The sequence below is a fragment of the Crocodylus siamensis genome, chromosome 8 (assembly GCF_052110815.1).
Source record: "Crocodylus siamensis isolate JL-2025a chromosome 8, ASM5211081v1, whole genome shotgun sequence".
Classification (NCBI taxonomy): domain Eukaryota; kingdom Metazoa; phylum Chordata; order Crocodylia; family Crocodylidae; genus Crocodylus; species Crocodylus siamensis.
In genome coordinates, this window is record NC_143402.1 from 48,404,282 (window position 1) to 48,417,318 (window position 13,037).

At 44.1% G+C, this 13,037-nt stretch overlaps 1 protein-coding gene across 2 annotated transcripts in view; it reads left to right on the forward strand.

Annotated features, from left to right (window-relative positions):
- SHISA6 (shisa family member 6) overlaps nucleotides 1-13,037 on the forward strand; it is a 512,377-nt gene that overhangs the window by 476,601 nt on the left and 22,739 nt on the right. The window lies entirely within an intron of this gene.

The window sequence follows — 13,037 nt, forward strand, 5'->3', positions numbered from 1 at the left end:
GCTAGTTCTCTGCCAGGAATCATGGCAAGATCTGTAAACTCAGATCCTCCAAATAAAGGAATGTCTTGTTGCTACCAACACTGTGCCAACACTGAAAATTCCAGTATGCATAGAGATACAATTCAAGACTGTCATGGTCTTAGCAATGGGAGGGGCAAAACTTTCATTTATTATACTAATAAAAAAGTTACACTCCATGTTAGGTACAGTGAAGGAAGTGTTAAGGTCAGAAAAAGAAAAAGCTTTTAGCTTTGTAAAGAAACAATCATAGTATGACCCTTTATGTTGTAGCACAGGACTGTGTTTTCTTATTCTTTGGAGGAGTAAAAATGTTGTAGGTTGCTGGAAACATTAGCACTCCTAATGAATTTTGTCTTAATATCTGCCTTATGTAGTGTGCAGTATGAGGAATTCATATTTTAAAAGGAAGAAAAGTATATAGACTGTGTGTAATTCATCTCTATTGCTTTCTAGTCTTTTTCAATAAATAAAGGAAAGCAACAACATGCACTCCAGGTTGCATCCAGATGAGCGCTCACGTGCCTCTTACAGTGTCTCAAAACCCTTTGAGATGCTGCAAGAGGCACATGCAGGAGCAAAAAAACATTCCCTGTGCTGCACATTTTCTTGCACCAGAGGCTTGCGTCCTCCACAGAGATGCTCTGGTAGCCAGCCAGAGTGTCTCTATGGTTGGCCCTTGCCCTGGTGCTGCAACACAACCTGGGGCCCCTGCAGCTGTCGCCCAGGATCCAGCACCACTCACCCCCAGTGACCCCAGCTGCCCAACAGTGCATGGAGCCAGGCAGTGCCCTGCCGACCTGGGCCACACCCATATGATGAAGCAGTGGCAGTGTAAGTGCCAGGAAGCCAGGGCCAGACCCTGCTGCTCCCCACTGTCCCGTGCTATGTGGAGGGGCTCTGCCACAAGGCCAAGTGACCCTGATAGCAGCTGCTACAGCCAGTGAGTGTGAGGCTTTTTTTTTTTATTGCTGGGATTCTAGAGCTGGGTGGGACAGTGATGAGGAGTTCTCGGGGAGGCAGGCGGGGGATGGGGCCATGGTCCCATCCCCACATCCTCCAGCCCCCCCTCAGCCCCTACTTACCAGCCAGGAGGCCCCAGTGACCCTGGCTGCTGCTGCTGGTGGTGGTGAGTGCAAGGTTGTTGTTGTTTTTTTTAAGTTCTGGGAGGCTGGGACTGGGTGGGGCAGCCATGGGGAGTCTGGGAGTGCAAGTAGGGGGTGGAGCTGGGTGGGGCATCCATGGGGGGTGCAGGAACTGGCAGGGGATGGGGCCAGGTGGGGCAGCAATCCAGGGGCCTGGGGGAGCAAGCAGGGATGGGGCACAAGGGCCCTGCAGGGAGGGGGATGGAAGCCCCTGTGGGGGCCATGTGGCCCATGTTGGGGGGGCTGTAGCCCTGTGGGGGGGGAGTCCGTGAGCTGTGCAGGGAGGCTGCATCCTGTGCAGGGCAGGGGACCCACCGCTTCTGAGCAGCCTCACCCTCAGTCCCCCCATGATCCATGCACACCTATCCATACACCCCATGGCGCCCCCCACATCCCCCACTCTTCCCACCCCCCCTCCTGCAAACCCTACATCGCCCCAGAACACACCCTGCGTGCCCATCTGCTAGACAGGATGAAACCTGCTGACAGGAACTGTGGCTGCAGGGGCAGCTGTCCCTACATCCTGGTTAGTGAAGGGGTCGGGGGGAGCTCTAATTGCTGTATGGTAAGAAAACCAAAGGCAAACAGCAAAACATTTAGGTATTTAGAATTTATTTTTTTATAGAGACACTGGTAGGCTTCCAAATTACTTTAACACTGTAGATATATCAATAAAACTTTGCCCAGATTACCTCTATCTCTGTCTCTCACTATCTCTCTCTCTATAGTGGTCTTTTGTTTCAATTATGGAGAAACATGGATTTCAGGGTATTTTACAGAATGACTTTGGGTTTTTTTATCAGGAATTTTTCAGTTTTCAAATAGGGGACACCAGAAATCCTGCTAGGGAGGCAAGTGGCAGGATCCAGGCAGAGTAGCTCACTCAAAACTGGCACCTTGGACCCAGCTGGAGTTGGCTGACCTCCTGGCCAATTGGACATGCTTTGACAGTTCAGAGCAGGCCACCACACCCAGAACATCTCCCAGGCAATAGCTGCCTAGATAGCTGGGCAGGCGCACACATGGCAATAGTGCTGCACAACAGCCAACTCTGCAACCACAGCCCGTGGGCAGCTTGCCCAGAGAGGCAGATGTCTCTACTGACTGTGCAGTCCCCATCTGGGTCTAGCAGGTGCAGGTCACAGCCAGGCAGCAGCCCTCACTGCCAGACTGCTGCAGTGGATAAAGGGTGCAGGGAACTTTCAGGGCTGCTTCAACAGTCCAGCTGGCACAAGGGGTATTGTCATCAGGTACCAACTGGCTGGGCCTCAGAAGCTCTTGAGAGCCAGTAGTCCTGAGCTAATTGACAGGGCAGCTTTTTGTATTGAAGGGGTGAGGACAGGGCAGCTTTTTACATTGCTGGGGCAAGCACAGGTGCTAGTCCCAGCCTCTAGCTCCCCCTTGCTGCAGATCTAGGAGGAGCCATGCAGGGTTATTTTGCCCCAAGTGGCACAACTTGCACCACACCAAAGTGCATGTCCAGGCATGTGCGCTGAGGCAAAAAGCCCTGGCTCAAATTTGCACCACTCTGAGCTGCTGCAAGTGAACATGCTAGCATGAAGTGCAAAATACAAGAGATTTCAAAGCATTTTGTAGACAACATTAAGCCTTGAAATGAGCTTCTGAGTAACATTGAACTTTATTCAGTACAGCTATATTTAAGAAATGTGGTGGATGAGGTGTGTGACTAACAGCCAAGGCAGAAGCCAGGCCCCAAGCTGCCTGGGGCCTGTGGGGGCCTGTGAGTATTGAAGTCCAGGAGAGTGGCTGGGACAGGGAGCTCGCACTGAAGCCCTGGCCTTGCTCAAGCCCTTCAGTCCTTCCCAGCAGCCCCTCAACCTTCAGTGAAAGACCTGAGACCCTGAAGCATTTTTGCAGCTAAGCTACAGTGAGGAGGTGGCTGAGATTATATGGTCTTATGCATTATGCTCTGTTAAATTAACCCATATGCCAAACCATAATAATTTTACTCTTATGATAATTAGAAGTCCAGGCTGCCATTGCTAAAATAAGAATGCCCACACAGCCTTTAAGTTTCACAAGAAAATGGACAGCAACTGGAATGCTAGCAGATAGGAACACTAATGGGCAATCAACTTGGTAATTGCTAACACTGTGAAGTCAAGTAGTCCCTGACCACAAAAAATGGTGGGGTAACCATTTCCTCTCCCCTCTTCCCCCCATGAAGAAACCAGCCTCAGAATAGCAAGCAAATACATTTTATTCTTTACAGAGAGGAAAGCTTTAATATACTTCATATACATATATACATACATATATATTATTAATTACAGCTAAATTAAAGCTAAGCTATTAAGGCTAACTATTTAAACTTTAAATATTTAAGCTTTTGGAGTATTTAAATTAAAGCTAAGTAATTAAAGCTGAATTAAAATTAAATAGATATATTTTCTGTCTAAAACAGCGCCACCCAAAGCATGAGAAATGGAAGTAAGTACATGAATCTACTCTTTAAAAAACATCATGGCATGTAAGCACCATCCAGTGGCACTACAAGGTACATAACTTAATACATATGACTGAATGAACATATATAACCCTCATCTACATGATCATGCATCTAAATCAGGTGAAATTGAATTCACATTTAGATAAATCACTTGCACATGTATCAAGGCCTTCAGTGTCACAAAAAAAGCTGTTTCTTGGTTCTACTGCATAGTACCTCGGGTCACGGTGCAGTCATTTAGTACTTTTTTATACATTCCCCCAGTGGCAATGCATACAGGTGTATACACAACCTGAGAGTGCCAGTGCACCCCCTGACTGGCCACACTCGCTGCTGATCAGCCATGGGGGGACCCCTCCCAGTCAGCAAGATCAGCCGTGGGGAGACCCCCCTCCCCAAAGGTTGCATCAGTCACCCGTGCATTCCCCTTTTAGTACTTTATCCAAGTACTTATTGACTGCACAGTAATGACTGCACAGTCAGTATCTTGTGTCAATGCAGCCACTATGTATATCTCAAAACATGTGTATCCCACTGTACAGATGCTCTTTTTCAGAAGTAAAATGGTTTTAGATCTACAATGGGAGGGTAGTATTGTTTTAAACTCAAATGCTCTTCCAAGGTAGCACATGCTTAATTTATAGACCTATAACACAGCATTGTCTCCAGTTTACGTAGTATTTCTGTCTGGGAATTTTCCATTTCCATCTTCCTCTCTCTTTTAGCTAATCAGATAGGTAGGTTCTTTCTTGCTTTCAATAGTTTTAGGTAACAATATATTCAAAAAATGTTAAACTCCTCTCTGGATCTGACAGGTACTTCACTTTTTTTTACACAGTTGAGAGAGAGGAAGAGGATCAAAGAAGGCACATTTATAATGCTGGATTAGTGCATTAGTGCATAGCCAACTTCAAAAGGAGGGCTAGTGGCAGTACCTAGTGGTCTGGTGGTTAGAGTCTTTTGCTAGCAAACAAGAAATCCAGATTTAAGTCCTTGGAGGGATGCTAGAATGTGGGTATGTTCCTTAATCACTAAGTTGTTGGGCAAAAAGTTGAGAGGTTTTATCTCCATTTTACTTCCATCAGGTACATATGCAGGGAAATCCATTCTGCCACAGATGCAAATGTAATTCAAAATGTGCTTAAGAGTCAGAAATTTCTGTCACACAGCTATGGAAGTGCCATTTGGTCATGTGATGATGAAATAAAGTAATTTAGGAATAAATTCTAAGTGAATTTAAAGTCAATGGGACTAAGCTTGTAAACTGAGTTGGTTGTAATTGTTTTGAGATTTTTTTTCTAACAAAAATGAAATTTTGTCAAAACCAAACTATGTAACAAAGAATGTATTGGTTTCAAACCACATCTCAATATGGCTCAGACACTTACCTCAGATGTGGGAGATCTAGGATAAGGTCCCTGGCTCTGACTCAGTTAGGTAAATGTTCCACATCTGTAGCACAGATTTAACCTGAATTTTTCAGTTACTAATTTTTCATTCAAGTGAAGTTTAATTTGTTAAAGTACGAGTTACTTTCTCACATAAACATAAATATTAAAAAAGAATGGCTCATGTAAAAGTATAGGGTATGAAGTAGTGCTGGTAAGTTACAATATGAAGTGTGCATAGGGTAAGTTACAATAGCAATATATGCTGCCTCTCTGGCTAAGTTTCTGTGGAACTGATAATTTTAAGGCTGCTGAAAATGTAATTTAATGGCATGTATTTAATTACACAAGGTACCTAGAGCTGCAGATATGTATTCTTATTACTTTAAATCTAAATAAAGCAAACACATAATTAAGGGAGGCAAGGTTCTTTGGGTAAATCTGGTATCTTTTATTAGACTGACTCAAATAGTTGGAAAAATTCTTCTTTGCAAGCTTTTGGATATAGATACCCTTTGTCAGGCTGAGGAAGCATCTGAAGTTGGTCTGTGCTCTTCCTGGATGGAATAGTAAAGCAGCCAGAAGCCAGTACATGTGAAAGAAAGCCAGTCAGTGAAAATATAAATTGAGGTAGTCAATGAGTGAAAGACAGGTCGGGGTGGCAATGAATGTAGCTGTAGTCAAAGAGTGAGAGACAGGTTTTGGCGGGGTGGGGGGTGGGAAATGATTCTAGCTGGCAAAAATTGGAGAGGTTACCTGGGGAGTCAGATGTTAGGCAGGTTATAATGTGTCATAAATCCAACATCTATATTTAGCACATGCCTTTTTGTATCCAGTAGGTTGATGGAATGCACTTTGTAGGCTCATCTGTGAAAGGTGTTTTGTAAATACCCTTTAAGGATTAGAACCAAGAGACTGGAGAGAGAGTGGTTTTCTTGTGAGACGTGGACCCACTGGCAATTGGGTAGTCTTGTCTTCGATAGATTGTCAGTGTGTGTTCATTCTGATACCAGGAAGAATACCCAATTATCTACTTGCTCTTTGGTATCACCCCAACAATATGCTGTGCTTTTTCTGTCTGTTTTATTTAAAATATTATTTTTTAAATCATAGGAATTAACTACTTTTTAAATTTAGAGTTATTTTCAATATATAAGCATACAAGGAAATCAAAAGATAAACAGACCTCTAGTGTAAACCCCCAAATAGATATGTTTACTTTTTAGATACAAAACTGTAGAGAAATATTGACAATGTGAAGCTAGAAGAAGGAAAGTAAATGAAAGAGAAAACCTATCCAAAGGGTTAGAGGAGACAAGTGGGGCCTATGAGCTCCCCTTTCTGAAGAGAATACCAGTGGAAAATCATGATTCAATACTTTTGTATGCCACAAAAAACTAGATATAAAATATATCATTTGCCACACAACATCAGTTACAACATAACAAATGCAACATTGATGAATCATACCGAACACCTGTAAGACAAGACCCTAATGTACTTTCCAATCACTACTCTGGTGTCTGTGGGAAATGCCCATGAGTTGATAGAGAGAACTAATTAGCCATGATAGTCTTAAATCAAGCAGAAGCCAGTGTAGATCTGCACCTTACAGATTAACTAAATCAGAGATGCATAAATTTTCATAAGCAACAGCTTATTTCATCAGATACTGCAAAGGGATTGTAGGAAGCAGAGCTTCTAAATAGAAATAGAAATCAGTGATTAGAATACAAAGAGTAGGAAAGGGGGAGGAGGAAGGAGGGGGCACTGCTGGGAGAGGCAAGGTGGGTAGGAGTTAGAAAAATGAAGCATTAAAGGATTTAATAGAGCCACTTCAGAGCTGATAAAGCTAGAGTCTGCATACTCCATGAACATTATGATGCAGCAGTATATCAGGGGTGGAAAGGGGTATATCAGGCACAGAAATTACTGGAATGTAATGTGTTCCATCTGATCGCAGATGGTGGATGGTCCGTATGGGACCAGAGCCAGCTGGTGCAGTTTAGAATAGTCTTCAAGTTTTGGACATCTGTACATATGGGCATGTAGAGAATTTATTTAACTGTGTGAAAGAAACTTTAAATTTCAATTAATTTCTTTAACAGGGACCCTACCCCATTACTAAAAGAGGGTGGGATCCCAGGGGTGACAGACTCTCTCCAACCCCTGAGATAAGCTAATACAGACTGGGAGCCCTGAAGCAAAATGCCTGCTTGACCCAGGTGCAAGGTTTTAGGTTGAATTGGAGGGTAAGATGACTGAGGAAGGGACTTACAAGCACAAGACCCAAACAGAGGGACAGCCTGGCTGTAGGAACTGCAGGGGGTAGAGCTCCTTGCAGGAGCTGTGCTAGGGAAACCAGAGGAAGGACTCTGAGCTGCAGTGGAGGTGAAGGAAACCCTGCATCTGAAACTGGGAACATATAAATACCCAGGTCCTCTGGGCAAGGGCTTCCTCAGGGCAAGAATAACCCTGGAGGGGAACCCTTGGGTTTGGACCAGATGTTCATGTTTTTGGTTTTAGCTTACACTCAGCCAAAGTAAAGTGGGACAAAGCCAGGGGGCCTCAACCATGACAAAAGCCTACCATCCAAAACCCTCTTTGCTCTCTATGGGCAGCCTCCCTGTCAGTTTATAACATCAAGGCATGGAAGGTGAGATAACAGAGTGGGACACTGAGAAGCTAAAGGGGACAATACTGTGAGGCCCAGGTGGTGGTAAGGAGAGGTGGTTTCGCCGACTCAGCATCCACCACTCTACACTGAACTATATCCAGCATGATCTGGATGGGATACACAATCAATCCACTCTTTAGAAATAGATGCAAACTTTTTAAAACCCACTCTCTGATGAGAGTCAGTAACAATATAAGTAACCTCAGTAGCCAAGCTTTCTTTATGTCTTTCGTCAAATACTAAATTGCTAATTTTTCTTCTCAAATTTACTGTGAATGTTGGGTATAATTTTCGACTAGTAGACTCTTTGTTTCAGTTCATGGTATTACCTTAATGAAAGGGAACTCGTATATACCACATGGGTAGAATAGTACCCCCCAGTGGATAATCCTGGTTCAATTTGTTTGTGCTAAATCTAGGCCTGTTGTGCTACATCATTCAGGGCAATGCTGGAGGGGAAGAATCTTATTTTGTGTTATGCATCCAAAAGACACTTACCCAGCCATGAAACTGCTGAGTTTAATACTTAACACACAGTTTACAGTCCCATACAACATGTAGTATAGTTCAGTTAAAGAGAATGGTGTTCTGGCTGAGTAGGAACATGGCCCTGTACACATCTTCTCCAGGCATATATAAGTCACAAAATTATAGTTAAGCAAAAACTTATGACTAGTGGGTACTAGATACTGGAGTAGGGTCCTCACATATTTTGCCCAATAGCCTAGTGGTTAGGGCTCTGAATCAGGAAGTACAAGACCCAGGTTGCAAGACCCAGCTTATCCAGTTTACTTTCTAGAACAGATTCATGTAAAAGTAGGGTTGAAAAGCTCCAATTTACTCCATCCCCCTGCCTGAGGCAGAAACATCCCTAACTAAACCATCCTATGTAAATCTTTGTGTAACCTATTACTAAAAACACACAACCAACCCTTTCACACAACCTAAACTGCCACAAATAAACCTGAGTGACAATGATGGTCAGTGGGACGTACTTATTTAAGGAAATTTAGACCAATTTAAGGCACACTAAAGGTGCATGTCTACAGGTAAATGCCTTTAATGCACCTTAAAATGGCATTTTAGGCTATTCACAACTAAATTTGATACCTGCTTTTGCTTTAACACATTCATGTGTAGACATAAGCCTAAATAGCCTTAATAAGCATTAAGCTAACACACATTAAATTTAGGTGCACCTAAATGCATGTGTAGACATCCCAAGTGTCTTGTTGCTGGAAGGGTTGTCAAAATACAGTTGAGAGGTCATTTGCAGAAGAAGGCAACACCCCCTCCCCCAACAGCCCCAACAGAAAGGCAAAAACCCGAACAGTTCATACCGAGCAGACCATGGGGTAAAATTCCTTCCTGACCTCTAATGGGGCAATCAGTCTTACCCTGAGCAGAGAGACAAGACCCTCTAGCCAAGAACCTCTGGGTTTTAGTTCCAGCTGAAGGATTGGCATGCCCTAGTAAAAGTCCCTGGTCTTGATTGCAGCCAATACCCAAGGCTTCTGAGGAAGGGAAACAAAGAAACAAACTACCACCCTGTGACATTTAACAACAGAGGGGACAACATTTCCTTCTCAGTCCTACGTGGCAGAAACAGAAAAACCCTGAAAACCGGGAAGTACCCATAGCTAGCATAAGTATAGCTACTCCTAGATCATTCCTGGGCAGTGGTTATCCAACCTGTCCTTAAATGTCTCCAGTGATGCAAATTCCACAGCTTCCCTAGGCAGTGCCAGTACATCACTGTTCTAGCAGTGAAGAAATTTTTCCCAATATCCAATCTAAATCTGCTTTACTGAAACTTCAAGCTATTGGGCCACATGCTGCTCTGTGCAGCAACAGAGAAAGTGTTCTCCATCTTCTTTATGGCAGCCCTTCAGGTATTTGAACACTTTTATGTTCCCTCTTAACTACCTTTTTCCATAGGATGAACATACCTATTTCCTTCAACTACTTATCATCTTAAAGCCCTTTATCATTGTTGTTGCCTGCTTCTAACTTCTCTATGTCCTTTTTAAAATCAGTGGCAGCAGTGGCAATCCCTCATGGTCAAAGGTGATCACTTTGATGGGTCAAGAAAAGAAAAATTGTGGCTGTTGAATTACCCTCCTGTCCCATTCCAAGAGTGGAGTAACCAACATGTGACCACTGCCTGTGTGTGGGTCCATGGCTAGGGACTCCTGGCAATCACTTGGTCTCTCCTTGTCACCACCTGTCCCTCACCATAGGACTTTGTAAGGGTTATGGGTATTGGTGGCTGGATCCAGTGGGAGAAGCCTGTGAGTTACTTGTTTTACATGAGGAGGCCATTGAGCATCAGTAACTGCATGAATCTTGGTGGAAAAGCAACCTGTATCCAGTGGCAAGAAGATCCAAGATGTCTGGGGTTGCTTTTCCACTGCAGCCTTCATCCGCCTTTGCAGCCATTGAGAAGTATGCCTTCTTCATTCACCTGCTCCACAGTTGAGGGCCTTATGTTATGTTGGACTGCTCTTTGTCTAATACCTCACCTTTGACCTTTCTGCTACGGTTGACCCAACCATGAGTACAAGACTCCCAACAGTGTAGCTCTTAGGGTCTTCAGTATATGATGACCCTATCTGTTCCATCAAGGTGGCAGTCCATGTAGAGGCCTTTTTAAAATTTGGAGGCCTTTTTAAAACAGCACACAATATTCTAGATGAGGCCTGACCAATGTCAAGTAAAGAAGTGCTATTATCTCCCATGTCTTGCACCTTCTGTTCTATACTTGCACCATTTATACTTCTGTTGATGGTGTCCAAAATCACATTCACCTTTTGTGTAACTGTGTCACACTGCAGATTCATATTGATCACAATCCAACAGGAATCCTAAATTGTTCACTGCAGTGTTGTTATCCAGCTAGTTGTCACCCATCTTGCATTTGTTTTTTATTATTGTAGCTGAGGTATAACACCTTGCATTTGTCAGCACTGAACTTCAGCCTATTAGCTCCAGCTTTGCTTTCCAATATGCCAAGTTCCTTCTGACTTCCTTCTGAGTACAATTCCTTCTGAATTACATTCCTGTCCGCCAGTATGTTCACACTCCTTCCCAGTTTTGTGTCACCTGCAAATTAGGTCAAGAAGCTTTCTATTCTAGCATCCAATTTGTTAATAAACATGTAAAACTGCACTGGGACCAAGACATACCCCTGTGGGACTTCTGCTATTCTGACATAGATCCATTTATAATTACCCTTTGCTTGCAGGTATTGAGTCAGTTTTCTATCCACAAGGCAGTAGTTTTGTGTAGTCCCCATTTTTACAAATTGTTTATGGGAAAGCCATGTTTTGTTGTCAAAAACCTTCCATAAGCCCAGATATACTTTATCTACTGCATTCCCTTCATCTACCCAACTAGTTTTCTTGAAGAAGGAGGTTGTTTGTTTGACCTAATTTATAAATCTATGCTGACTGCCTTTGGAGATGCACATGCCCTGGCTTACAGCCCTACAACTTCAAACATCATCTCTAAAATAAAATACTAATGAATTCTTAGCCTCACTGAGGCAGGAGGCCTTGCAATGGACCCAAAAGCCTGCCATGTCCCCACATCAATACAGACCACATCATCACTGAGCCTAATAACAAGGAGTTCAATATCCAAAATTCATTCACCTGCAACTTTATAAATGGCATATATGCCATGACTTGCTTATAGTGTCCATCTGCTGTCTACATTGAACAGAGAGGATGATCTCTAAGCGTAAGAATGAATTAAAACTGATCTGAAAGGTGCAGAAAGATACAAAAACATGTGGCAGAACACTTCAACCTCCTTGGATACTTCATTACTGACCTTGGGATTGCTGTTCTCAGGCAAAATCATAAATGAATAAAAATAAAAAAATAAAAAACAGTTTGCACAGGAAATTGTGAGCAAGAAATCTTCCACAAACTGGGCTGGGTTAAGTGTGCTTTAAACAGAGGCTAGGATTCTTATCTTATTACATGGATTAGCTTTTGTGACCCACTTTGTTCCTGTGGGTTTAATTCTTGTTTGTTTGAGGCTAATCTATAATAATAATAGGCTTAGTCTGTCTGTCCAGAGCACTCTGATTGGTTATCTCAGCAGCCAATCACAATGCTTACTGAAACAACCAATCAGAGTGCTGCAGACAGACGCTCCAGACAGACAGAATAAGCATGTTATTATTATAGATCCTGAGGCATTTCAAACAGATATGCAGGTAAGTTAGAGCTAGGATGAAGCTCCGAGGCCCCCTGCATTGAGTGGGCAGGCTCTGCCAAAGAAAAAAAGAAAAGTGGTGAGAGGCCTGCTTGTGCCCTGCCCCTGTCTGTCACTCCCAAGCCACAGCCCCCACATCCCTGCTGCTGCCTCTCACTCCTGATCTACAGTACCCCCCCCGACCATGTTAGTGCCCCTCACTCCCAACCTGCAGCTCCCTGTTCCTGCCTGTGAACCACAGTACCCTCCCGGGTGTCCCTCAGTCCCAAGCCACAGCCCCCCCACAGTTGTGCCAATACCCCTTACTCCTGACCCACAGCCCTTTGCCCCTCCAGCCCTGATACCCCTGCAGCTCCCGGCTGCCCCTGAATAACTCCCTTCCCCCCTACTCCCTTCCCCCACTGGAAGGGCAGGCCCCTCCCCTGCCTGCCTGCCCTACTGCAGCCGCAGTGTCAGTGGGCATGCATGTGAGCACAACACACACACCTTCCCACCCCCTCTACAGTCCCCAGCCCTGGCCCTGCAACCTCTACCCGCCACAGACTTACCTGCCTGCAGCTGCTAGGGCATGCACATAGACCATGTGATACCCCTGCCTCCAATAGCCCTTCCCTGCTCCCCCCAGTCCCAAGCAGCTCCTTGGGCAAGCCAGGAAGTTCTGGGAAAAACTTCAATGCTGAGTGGAGGCAGAGCAAAATCCTGGACATTTGCTGATATTTAAAAAAAAATACCTGGACAGAGATGGGAGGACCCAAAAAAGAGGACATGTCTGGGAAAACCCAGATGTATGGTAACTCTGTTCATGAGGTTCCTTTTAGCCCTACTTTTCTATGGTTTTATGATTTATAATGAAGAGCAGTGGGGAAATTACAGCCCAGTTTGGAGGAAGGATTCATGCTAAAACATAGCTCCCTTCCCTTATAGAGCTTCATCTATCTCAATGAGCCACACACCCTTTCTCCTGACTTCTCACATTTACTTTCTTCTGGACTCACAGATTTCTCACTCTTGGCTGATCCAAAGATGGGTGGGGGTAGGCCTGCTTCAAAGAGGCAGGGGATACTGAAGAAAACACTGCATAATGTCCATCCTATGTCCTGGTTGTTAGAACACTA